Raw genomic sequence first — 10,090 nt, 5'->3', positions numbered from 1 at the left:
ACATTCATATCAGTACCATAGTACCCCAAGAGCCTGATTTACCCTGTCTGAGATGGGGCCCAGACGATGGCGTTGTTTTGGAAGCTACCAAGGTGATTTTGCCATGGATTCAGGGCTCAGATCACTGCTGTGCAGACGGCAGTTCTCCACCCAACACCAGGTTGATATAGGACCAAAAGGTAACGCGACCCATCCCAGAGGGAGCTGCTCTTGCTGCGTGGATGTAGGAGGGAAGCAAGAGGTATGTGCATTAAGGCTTACAGAGGAGAAGAATAATTTCTAATAGGCTATCCAGTTAATCAATCAATCAGTCCTTATGCCACAAAGTAGGAATGTGAAGATGAATACCCCAATTTCTTCCCTGAGAGGTCCTGTGTGTGGCATATTTCAGGTCTTCCACTGCAACAGCCTCAGTTAACAGGTAAGAAAATTGAGGCTTTAGTCAAGAGGCTGTGACTCGCCCAAGGTCATGTGGCTGCCAAGTGCTGGAGTCCTCTTCTCATGCATTCTTCACCAATTGTCTGTGCATTACATCTGAAATAGACTTTTCACTCATTAAAATTGTATCAGATGATCCATAATTGTAAGGTAACAAATTACTATTCTAAGACACAAAAGGAAGTCATAAAGATATTGATTCGATTTGCATTGATGCACTGTTATGCCAATGCCTTTCTCAATGCAAAAAATCACTGAGAAGAAATTGTCTCAATTTTCTAAAAGTGCAAGTATTTTCACACTTATGAGTAACTACATTGATGAAAATGTACATGACAAAATTGTTCATTGATAGAGTTAGCATCGTAATATATGGAGCTCAAAAGCAAATTGCCCATGTTTAATCGTTAGAAGAGCTGGAGCAAATCTCCTGATGTGCTCTACGTAATTCCATTTTAAAAACACAAATAGAGTCTCCCTAGCCGTTTTGTATAACCTTTGTCACCAAAGCTCACTGACAGATGTACAATGTGTTTCATATCAACTTATTTTGTGCATTATCCAAGTTGATAGGAATTATGCATTATGCAATTTTACGGAGCAGTTCGTGGTCACCACGCGTTATTAAGAACTGCTGCGCGTACTGAAGACTTAAACTGCGTCTGACACAGCCTGAAAAAGCACTTCAGATTGCATGAAATTAGTTTGTCTGGAAGGGTAAAGGACACATAAAACCGACTTCTTAGCAGTGGATGATAAAAGATAATGGTGATGCTTGTGTCGTAGGCTGAGGGCTCTCTCAAGAAAACGTGCACTGCTGTCCTTTTGTGTTCACTAACAGTCAATGACAGAAGTCAGGGAAGGGGATGAGGATGGTGGTGGGGAGAGGGGTACCCAGGGATGCTACATTTAGAATCGAGACTCGAGAGTTCTGACACATTCTCCTCCCTTCCCTGTCTTGAATTACTCTGAGGGAAGGTGGAACTTCGAATGGGAAGGTTCCTGTCTCACCCACCTCCATGATGGAAAGAAGGTCTCAGTGGACTGAGTGGGCGCCATGGGGGGAAGGGCTCAGGATGCCCAGAGGAACGCTGAAGGGTGCTCACGGTGTGCACAACTGGAAATGGCCCATGACTGACGCATGTGTACTGTCTCCTTTCTCAATGCATGGCCATCCTTCAGAATGGCCTTACGCCAGATCTGAGCTCACCAAAGATGAGAATGTGTCAGCATGGGGAACCTCACTCCAGTACCTCGTTTAAATCAAAATCAGAGACTTCCTCCTTTGTGAGCATTTACTGCACAGGGATATGCTACCTTTTCCATATTTAACACATGCACACGCAGATCTGCTAAGCCGTAAAGTTAGCTCAAAGACGCTGCGTGCAAGGACAACAAAGACCAGACCTTACAAAATGATAACCAGGAGTTTATAACTCATAACTCCATGCACGTTATATTAAATGTGGAAGGCTTTTTGAACTGCAACCTTTACATCCCAATCCAATAGTTCTTTCGGCTTTGAAATATCCACAGTCTGAATTTTATAGGGATTATTTTTATTATAGGTAAAGCAATTAAATCTCCATATTGAAGGATGTAAACCTTTTAAGGACCTTCTCAGAATATCAAAAGAAAAGGAGGCTTATATTTAACAGGTGTGACAACCCAGTGCAGGACACTTCATTGAACAAGAGCTTGACATTATCCAGTAACAAATACTTAAATTAATCCAAAACATCTTTTGGATAAAAGGGATTTCAAAAAGAATTAAGTCGACCACAAAACTTTGTATAGAAAGAAGATCATTTCAGGCATGACATACTTAAAAATACTAATTCTTACAGAATGTGTCAAGTGGTGTTTTTATAAAAATCTACCTTTTAAACGCTATTTTATTAACTTAGTTGGAATAACTTAGTTACCATGTTTCGTCTGTGTCCTCCAGTGCAGACAGATAGTAAATGTGTTTCCATTATTTGTGTTCTCTTTGCCTCTCAAAATAACTTAATTGATTTAACTAGTTGGAACTGAATTCCTACTATGTGACCTTGATTATGGACAAACAGAAGGGAATTCCCGTAGTAGGAGGTGGGGATTAGATTAGATGATAGGAAGAACTTCCTTACTATGACTACAAGATGCAGTCAGTTGGAGGAAATGATGTAAGATGGATGCAAAACTCTGGGATTCTGGGTTCTAAGATTTTTCAGGGTTAATGATCCTAGCTTCGTGAGTGGGCTCAGTATGGTTTTTTGCCTTTTAAGAAAGTCTCTCTCTTCTCTTTCTCTCTCTCTCTGTGTATGGGGTCTTTTGGCGAATGGGAGAAGAATAGCAAGGCGGAGGGAGAAATGGTTAAAATATCAAATATTACGGTTTTTCTGAAGTCATTTTTTCTGTTCTCAACAGCGGTAGCTTGGATTGTCGAAATCATGTTCTTTCTACTATTAAAGTGCAGTTCTTTATTCATAAAGCATGCTCTTTTGTCAGCATACATAATGTTATTATCAGCACTGTTCTATATTATTATAACATTGGGTACTAGTGACGACGGTGGAGAAACTTTGCTCGGGTGACGCCGTATTATAAAGCAGGGTCAGTGCCCAGTGGACTGCGGTCTCATGGGAGAGGCTGACAATCTATCTATTTAAAGCACTACCCTAAACATTAAGGACTCCCTGTGGCGAGTTTTGGAAATTAGCAGCTGAGAGGAAGGTTTCAAAATACAGTGAGGTTTCTTGGATCTAGAATATTTGGAGAACAGTTAGAAAAGGAATCAAAATATGCAATTGATAGTTAAGGGGAGACGGAGGTTGAATGTTTCTAAGACCATGTGAACTGCACTATTGTGACTTCTGCACTATTCGCAGAGCAATTCAAAGGAATCCATCAATTCTGCAGATGATGAGTCCAGCACAGATTGTATAAACTGACATGACCCTATTACTAAATATGCACCTTTTAGTACGCCTTCCGCTTTTTGTACCGTAACCTCAGAAAGAAAAGCATTCACGCTTGTCAGAAACTTAATCTGTTTTCAATATTTATTTTTATTGGTATCTTCTCTTGGCCACCTATGGAGAGGTGGGCTTGTTGCCCATCTACCGCCGCGTGCCTGTTTGTTCAAGAAATTTCCCAGGAATGCATTTGTAGTCTCCTGAAGGTTGTCGGTTTAAAAGAGAAACACTTCCTTGCAGAGTTTGTGATGGTAGATTCTCAAAGTAATGAGCCCATTTTGGCATCTCTGGGGTTAAAGATCCTCTCAGAATCTATAGGTCCTGGAGAAGGCGGTTTCTAAACTCAGCTGCTTAGACCCATTTTATTTTTTCCCCAGCAAACAGGAAATGGAGCCCCGAAGGCTTCTTTTTTTTTTTTTTTTTCAAACTGGAAAGTGTGTGGGGAGGGGGCTACTCATGATGCCCGCTTACAACCCTGAGCCGACCCAGACTTGGGGGTCTCTGTATGTTTTTTCTTCCCCTCTCTTTTTTTCTATTATTTTGGCAGACTTTTTGGAATGTCTGGGAGCTAAGGGCTTTGCTTCATGGAGCAGAATTCTGAAGCAAGAAAAAGAGAAAGTTATAGACTAAACCACAGAAATGTAAACACGTCTGCAGCTAAAATAACTCCACTTTCATTGAAAACACTCCTCCTTCACAATCAGACTTCTGTGTGCGACGCTCAATAAAACTGCATGTTAATAGCGACCAATTAATAGATTATGTTGCCTGGCCTTAAAAGTTGAGGGAGTTTTAATTATTATTTTTCAAATTAAAAGAGTACTTATTCCGTCCCTTCCCTTGGGGTGGGGGGACTTAGCTTTCTCTCTGGCTGTTTGCTGAAATTCTTGGCTGTTAAAGTTGGGAGAGGGAGGGACATGAGTAGTTCTCGCTCGGTTGGAAAGGGGAGAGTGTGCAAGAGGACGCCCTGGGATGGGTTCCCAGCGATCGCGCAGGGACGGTCGTGATGGTCCCCGCGGGACTTGAGTGAAGAGAAACAGCACTCAGGTAAGCGCGATTTTGATGTCAGAATTCACTTATAAACTAAAACATCTGGAGGGGCTTAGCACAGGGACCCCGGGCCGTGAGCCGAACCTCGCGGCTCCCCCTTTTGGAGGCTGTTTCTTTCGGACACTCTTCTCACGAGGGCTGCTGTCACCGCGTCCGTCCGTCAGGCGGGGTGTCTCCGCGGCGGCAGCCAGCATCCTCCAGCCCACATCCCGCTCCTCGCAAGCCCCTCGCCTCCTGTCCCAAGGCTCGGCGCTCGAGACTGCCGGGTCCTGACTCCAGGTCAGACTAAAGCCGGCGGCTCCTGGGCACCTCGGTGTCTCCGCTTCATTAGTCTGACCGAGGGCGACGTCGTCTTCATTCCGATTAGCCTCCAAGGCAGTCGGTGGTCATTTTAAACTTCTGCAGCAACCAGTTCTAACTTTTGTTTTTAACGTCCATAACGGCTGAGGCTTGGGAAAAAATAATACTTCTCACTAAGTTCCGAGGAGCAAGCATCTCGGCGGTACCCACCTCCCCGGCCCTCCCCACCCCTCGCCTGTTCTCCTGGAGGCGCGTCCTGGGTTCGTCTCCGGCCGGCTGGCCAGGGCCTGGACTCTGCTCACGTCGTCCCGGGCTCTGCTCCTCCTCCTCTTCCTCTCCCTCCTCCTCTTCCTCCTCCAGCCGCCAGCTCTGGGCTAAACCTGAGCCGCGTCCAGACCTGCCCGCGCCGCCCGCGCTCCCCGGCCCGAGGGCGCGCGCACGGACACGCGCGCTCGCATACCCACGCGCGCACGGACGCGAGTGCACAGAACACCCACGCGCGCACACAAATACCCGCGCCTACGGACGCGCGCGCACAGAATCCCCACGCGCGCTTGGACGCACGCGCGCGCTCACACCCACGCGCGCTTGGACACGCGCGCCCCCGCGCCCCCGCTCCGCCCCCGCGCACTCCGGGATCGCTAGTCGGTCGTCGGGGTGGCCGCCCTGCTCGGCGATTGGCGGGAGCCGGAGCCTCCCCGAGGCCGGCGCCCACACCATGGGCTGAGCCCGTTGGCGCCCGGGGAGTCAGTGCGGCCCGGGTCGGCGCGCACGGCCAGGCACGTGCGCGGGCACACGCGGGCGCGGACACGCGCGGACACACACGTGCGTGACACACCCTCCCTCGACGGCGGCGCTCGCCTCCGGTAAGTCCTGAGCCCTGCGCGCCCTGCACGGCTCCCGCGCTGGCGGCTGCGGCTGTCGCGGGGACGGTGGCGGCGAGGTGGCCCGGCTCTTCCGACGGCGCCAGGACAAGTGGGGCGTGAGACGCCGGGAGGGACGGCTCGCCAGTGCCCAGGTCCCGGGAAGCCGCGCGCGGTAGGGGGCGGATGGAGCGGAGCAGGCACCCCGAAATCGGCGAACGCCAGGAGAGCAAACCGCGCTGGCCTTATCTGGGGCACAGAGCAAGAGGTTATTTGCGCTTGTCTGGAATGGAAATAAGGGGTGAATTAAAGCCCACGCTTGGATGAAAGTAGACACCAGGTGTGGGCTTGGCTGTCACTGCTGGGTCGGTCCTTCGGTGCGTGGAATCGCCCTCCGACGGCTCCGTCGCTGCGCGCTCCTGAACCCAGCTCCGGCTCTTTCCTCCCCGCCTTCTCTCTTTCACCTTTTGACACCTCAGCCTGCAGTTGTTATGTTTCTATGCTTCCAGTTTACCACCTTAGTTGAAAAACTTGGCATGTTTAAAAATGTAGCCTGTAAGTTTTTTTTAATCAGCTAGCCGCCTTGGTTTCTGTGTGAAACCCATCATCCATTTATTGCTATTATATATTGTATGGTTCTTTTACAAAAGGTACTGCATAGAGTCATTTTTAATATTTATAAGCATAAGACTTAGGTGCTATTATTAATAGCAGACTAGACTGCCCAATAAAATGGATAAAAACCTTTCAGGTAGATGTGGATTTAATATAACTCTCTGTTGATATAAAGATAATTTCGTTTATCCTTCAAAGGAATGTATTCAGATTTGCCACAGATTTCACACTGGCCATGTTTCTGTAGCTTCTGTAGTTCAGAAAACGTTCAGTGTGAGTCAAAAAACATTTTCTTCGTCCCTGGGTGACATAACATAGGGCATAGAGTTCATTTGCCATTGGGACTCTTTGTGAGTATTTTCAATTCTCTCCAAGCAGTTTAGAGCGTTCACCGGCCTCAGCTCCCCATCACCTTATCACCGAGAGAACTGTCACATTCCTGGGCTTAACTCTTGCTCTACTGGCAGCAGCTTGTGCTGGCTCCTTCCTCAGTGGGAAGACCTCGCAATGGAAGTTATATAAAAACCCAACGAGATAAATTGCTTCACTGTGTGTCAAGTTATGAATGAGCTAATCATACCATTGCAATTGCATTTCTAATGGAGACAGGATGAACTCTGCAAACTTGTGGCTAATATGTGAAGTTTTATAAAGAAAGGTTTTGTGAGTCACAGCACACATCACATCACAGATGCTGTTTGCGGGTTGCTCATCCTAACTTTGGTTTGAGTCAATGACTTTTGGGAAATTATGCTAAACTAGCAAATGGGTATTATATCTTTTGAGTTAAGAATATGTAATTCCAATTGCACTTAAAATTTCGGTTTCTTCCTTTTCTAACTCTTTATAATTACTTCATTTTATTTTTAAAAATTCAGGGTAGAGCTGTGATACCTTATTTTGCATTTAACTATTATTTCATGAGGCGTTCTTGGCGATTCATCGGATGTGCTTTCTTTAGCTAAAATGTTGAAAATTAGTGTTTACCATTGAGTGGATTATGTAATGGGACTGCCTGTAGACGTGTATATAAACATTCTCCCTTCCATGTCTCATGTTTTGATGTTAAGGAAAAATCTTGTCGATTCTCTATGAATTTCTAAGTTCACAAAGTCAAATATTTTATCTGTGGTCAAGGCTGAGATCCCAGTGGAATGCCAGATATATAAGTAAGAAGGAAAGTATCTCCAAAAGATGTCAAAATTGACTTTTAAATTATGTACTATTCTAAAATGTAATACATTTTACATACATGGAATACATAATATCTCATATTGTAAGTGGGTAATAGAAAACTTTCAACTTTTTTTTCTAAAATTAAGATTAGCTCTGATTTTTTTCTTGTTAGCTATCCTTAAACAACAACAAAAAATAATAAAAGGGAGGATTTATTTTTTCAGAGGACAGAGGAGCTAACATTTCTAAAATCCTTTCCTATTCCCCAATGAAAATACGATAGCAAGTCAGTGTCCATCCTATGATGCGGAGTGGTGGGGAGACACTGTCGTGTTGAATAAATGTCAGTGCTGCCTGCGATTTCATAGAACTCCACTCAGGAGGTGTTGACGTAGAGACACCTACACGTTTCTAATGAGACTTAGGGAGCCTGGGACATAAGATGGGGTCAAAGTAACAAATCAGAAGTAAGTCATTATGAGCAGAATCCAAGCTTTTTGATGCTGCAAGTCAGTTCTCAGTTGAAGTTGGGAGTTCATCTCTCTAAATGCAGGTCCCTTTGTCACCTCCTGGCTCCATCACCCTTTGCTTCCTAGGCAAGCTTTTCCAGGGACTAGGAGAATGCCCAAGGGGTTCTGTTTCCTCTCGCCAGTGGGTAAGGATACTTGGGCATTCCCGGGAGAGTATAGTCCTTCAAAATACAGCTTTTGTTTGTGATCTACACCTTGAATTTGAAACTGTTAAAACCTTCGAAGTAGAATTTGTCGGAAAAAACAAGCTGACACAACAGAAGTATTCAAGTATTTTGGACCCAGTTTCAGATAATTTTGATACCTGGTGGGAGCAGTGGGAGCTGTTTCCGGGTGACTTTGGAAGTAATGGTAGTAATTGACGATGCCGACACAGAAGCCTACCAGCTGCCTCTCTATATTGTTGATGTTCACGACAGCATTCTCATTGGTACTTCTTTGCAGCCTCAGTGGGCTTATTAGCAGTCAGTGAATTAGTTACAAATTATGCATCGTCAATATTCACCTTCTCACATTTATTGATTTAAAGCAATTATTCTGCAGATAAACAACAACAGCCGTTTCCAATGGCTAGGCCATTGGATTCCGAATCAGTTTTTCAAAATAGCCAGGGGCAAATGTTCCTCGTTAATGTTACCTATTATTTCAAACATTTGAGTATTTAAAAGAGACAGGAGTCAATGTTGTAACGTTGCAGATCTAGCGAAGGTGGGGAAGACAGCTGATCTAAAATTACTTTGCTAAATTTAAGTGCGAGTAAAGTGTAGACAACACCAAGAAATTGAAGGGTGCATCTAAAAATGGAGCACTGGGTCTAAGTTGTAGATTTAAACTAACTTTTAAGCTCTTCTATTTTTACTGTGACATGTCATAATCTGGAAGACCCTGATTGCGTATGAGAAACAGTAATTTAACCTTGAAAGTAAGGGGTTCAGTTACCTTGGCTCAATACGTGTTCAGAAGTGTGTGCAAAGGAAGTTCTAGTTATGTGGTTTTTTCCTCTTTGAAAATGGCTGTGTGTGAAGACTGAAATATCCTTGAAGTATGTAAAATAGGCCTTTTGTATTAATTTCTCACTTTTTTATTATAATCCTAGACGTGAGATCTGATCTAGGACAAACTGTTAAATGTCTAAAGATTTTTCAAACCTAGGTCTGTAGCTGCCTCCTTTTAAAACATACCCTATAATTTTGAATTGTTTTAGTGGGAATGAGGTTTTCATATGTGCTAGTGTCTCATATGGGATTCTTTTTAGGAGTAATATTATTCCAATGATGATTCCCCCTGGAAAACATACTCCAGAGGGAGACAATGAATTCTCTCCAATGAATAGGAGAGAAAATAGACACATTTACAGCCATTTTTTAAAAAATAGAAAATCCTTATTTTCACTCGATTCAGGGTTCCGCAAAAGTTCCCAGATCTTGATTTAAAAGTGAAGAAGTGTGTTTGTACCTCAGTTTGAGTGCAGAGGAGCAAAGGACCTGTGCCTTGTGTGGTGATTGCCATTGTGTGGTGTGTGTTACACATGCATCACCTTGTGTGGTGATGTGTCATATTCCTTAAGTGATTCTCTGTTTTTGGAGGGCAGATTCTTGTTCTCTGTGATGGCGTGGAAATGGTGGGGCTTACTAACACAGCTAAAGTCGCAAAGTAAAAGAAAGACTGAACTGGAGTGTGGGCATTTTTGTGGCTCCCGGCTGGGCTGTTTGGGTGTCCACCTTGGGGAAGCATGAGTTTGTGTGCAGTCATACGCTGCATCGTGGAAATGAATTAGCTGGTGGTGTTCACCTTTCTGTCTGAACTAAGATGGGCATCAGGCTTTGTGCTCTTTGGAACAATAGGAGAAACCCAAGGTCTTACTATGTTGGTTAACCACCCGCTGTCTTAATATAATAAATTAATTGAAATTGGCAGTGGGAAAAGTGCTGTTCCTTCCTCTATGTGGTGCTTGGAATTCTGCTTGAAGCTGGACTGGACGAGGATCTCAGGCTTCTGAGAAGAGACTGAAAGAAGCTGTTATGAGGAGGCTGGTGGGAGAGGGAGGGGTCCCTACAGCACCACATAGGAAGGCAAACCTTTGGACCCCAGGAGCGAAGAAAGGTAGATTTCAGGATTCTTACATGGGACATCCATCGATCTAAGCTGAGTAAAATGATCA

At 44.7% G+C, this 10,090-nt stretch overlaps 1 protein-coding gene across 4 annotated transcripts in view; it reads left to right on the top strand.

Moving 5' to 3' along the window:
- Positions 1-4,091: 4,091 nt before the first annotated feature.
- Positions 4,092-10,090, top strand: part of ERG (ETS transcription factor ERG) — a 256,908-nt gene continuing 250,909 nt past the window's right edge. Inside the window, exon 1 of one of the 4 annotated variants that reach the window (XM_014862020.3) lies at positions 4,092-4,442. The gene's annotated coding sequence lies outside the window, so the exon portion shown is untranslated. Of the gene's footprint in view, positions 4,443-5,497; positions 5,612-10,090 lie in introns of those variants that run through there. The other 3 variants (XM_070488877.1, XM_070488878.1, XM_070488875.1) reach the window with 3 other exon arrangements.

The sequence above is a fragment of the Equus asinus genome, chromosome 18, assembly GCF_041296235.1.
Source record: "Equus asinus isolate D_3611 breed Donkey chromosome 18, EquAss-T2T_v2, whole genome shotgun sequence".
NCBI lineage: Eukaryota > Metazoa > Chordata > Mammalia > Perissodactyla > Equidae > Equus > Equus asinus.
This window is presented reverse-complemented; position numbering and strand designations above follow the sequence as displayed.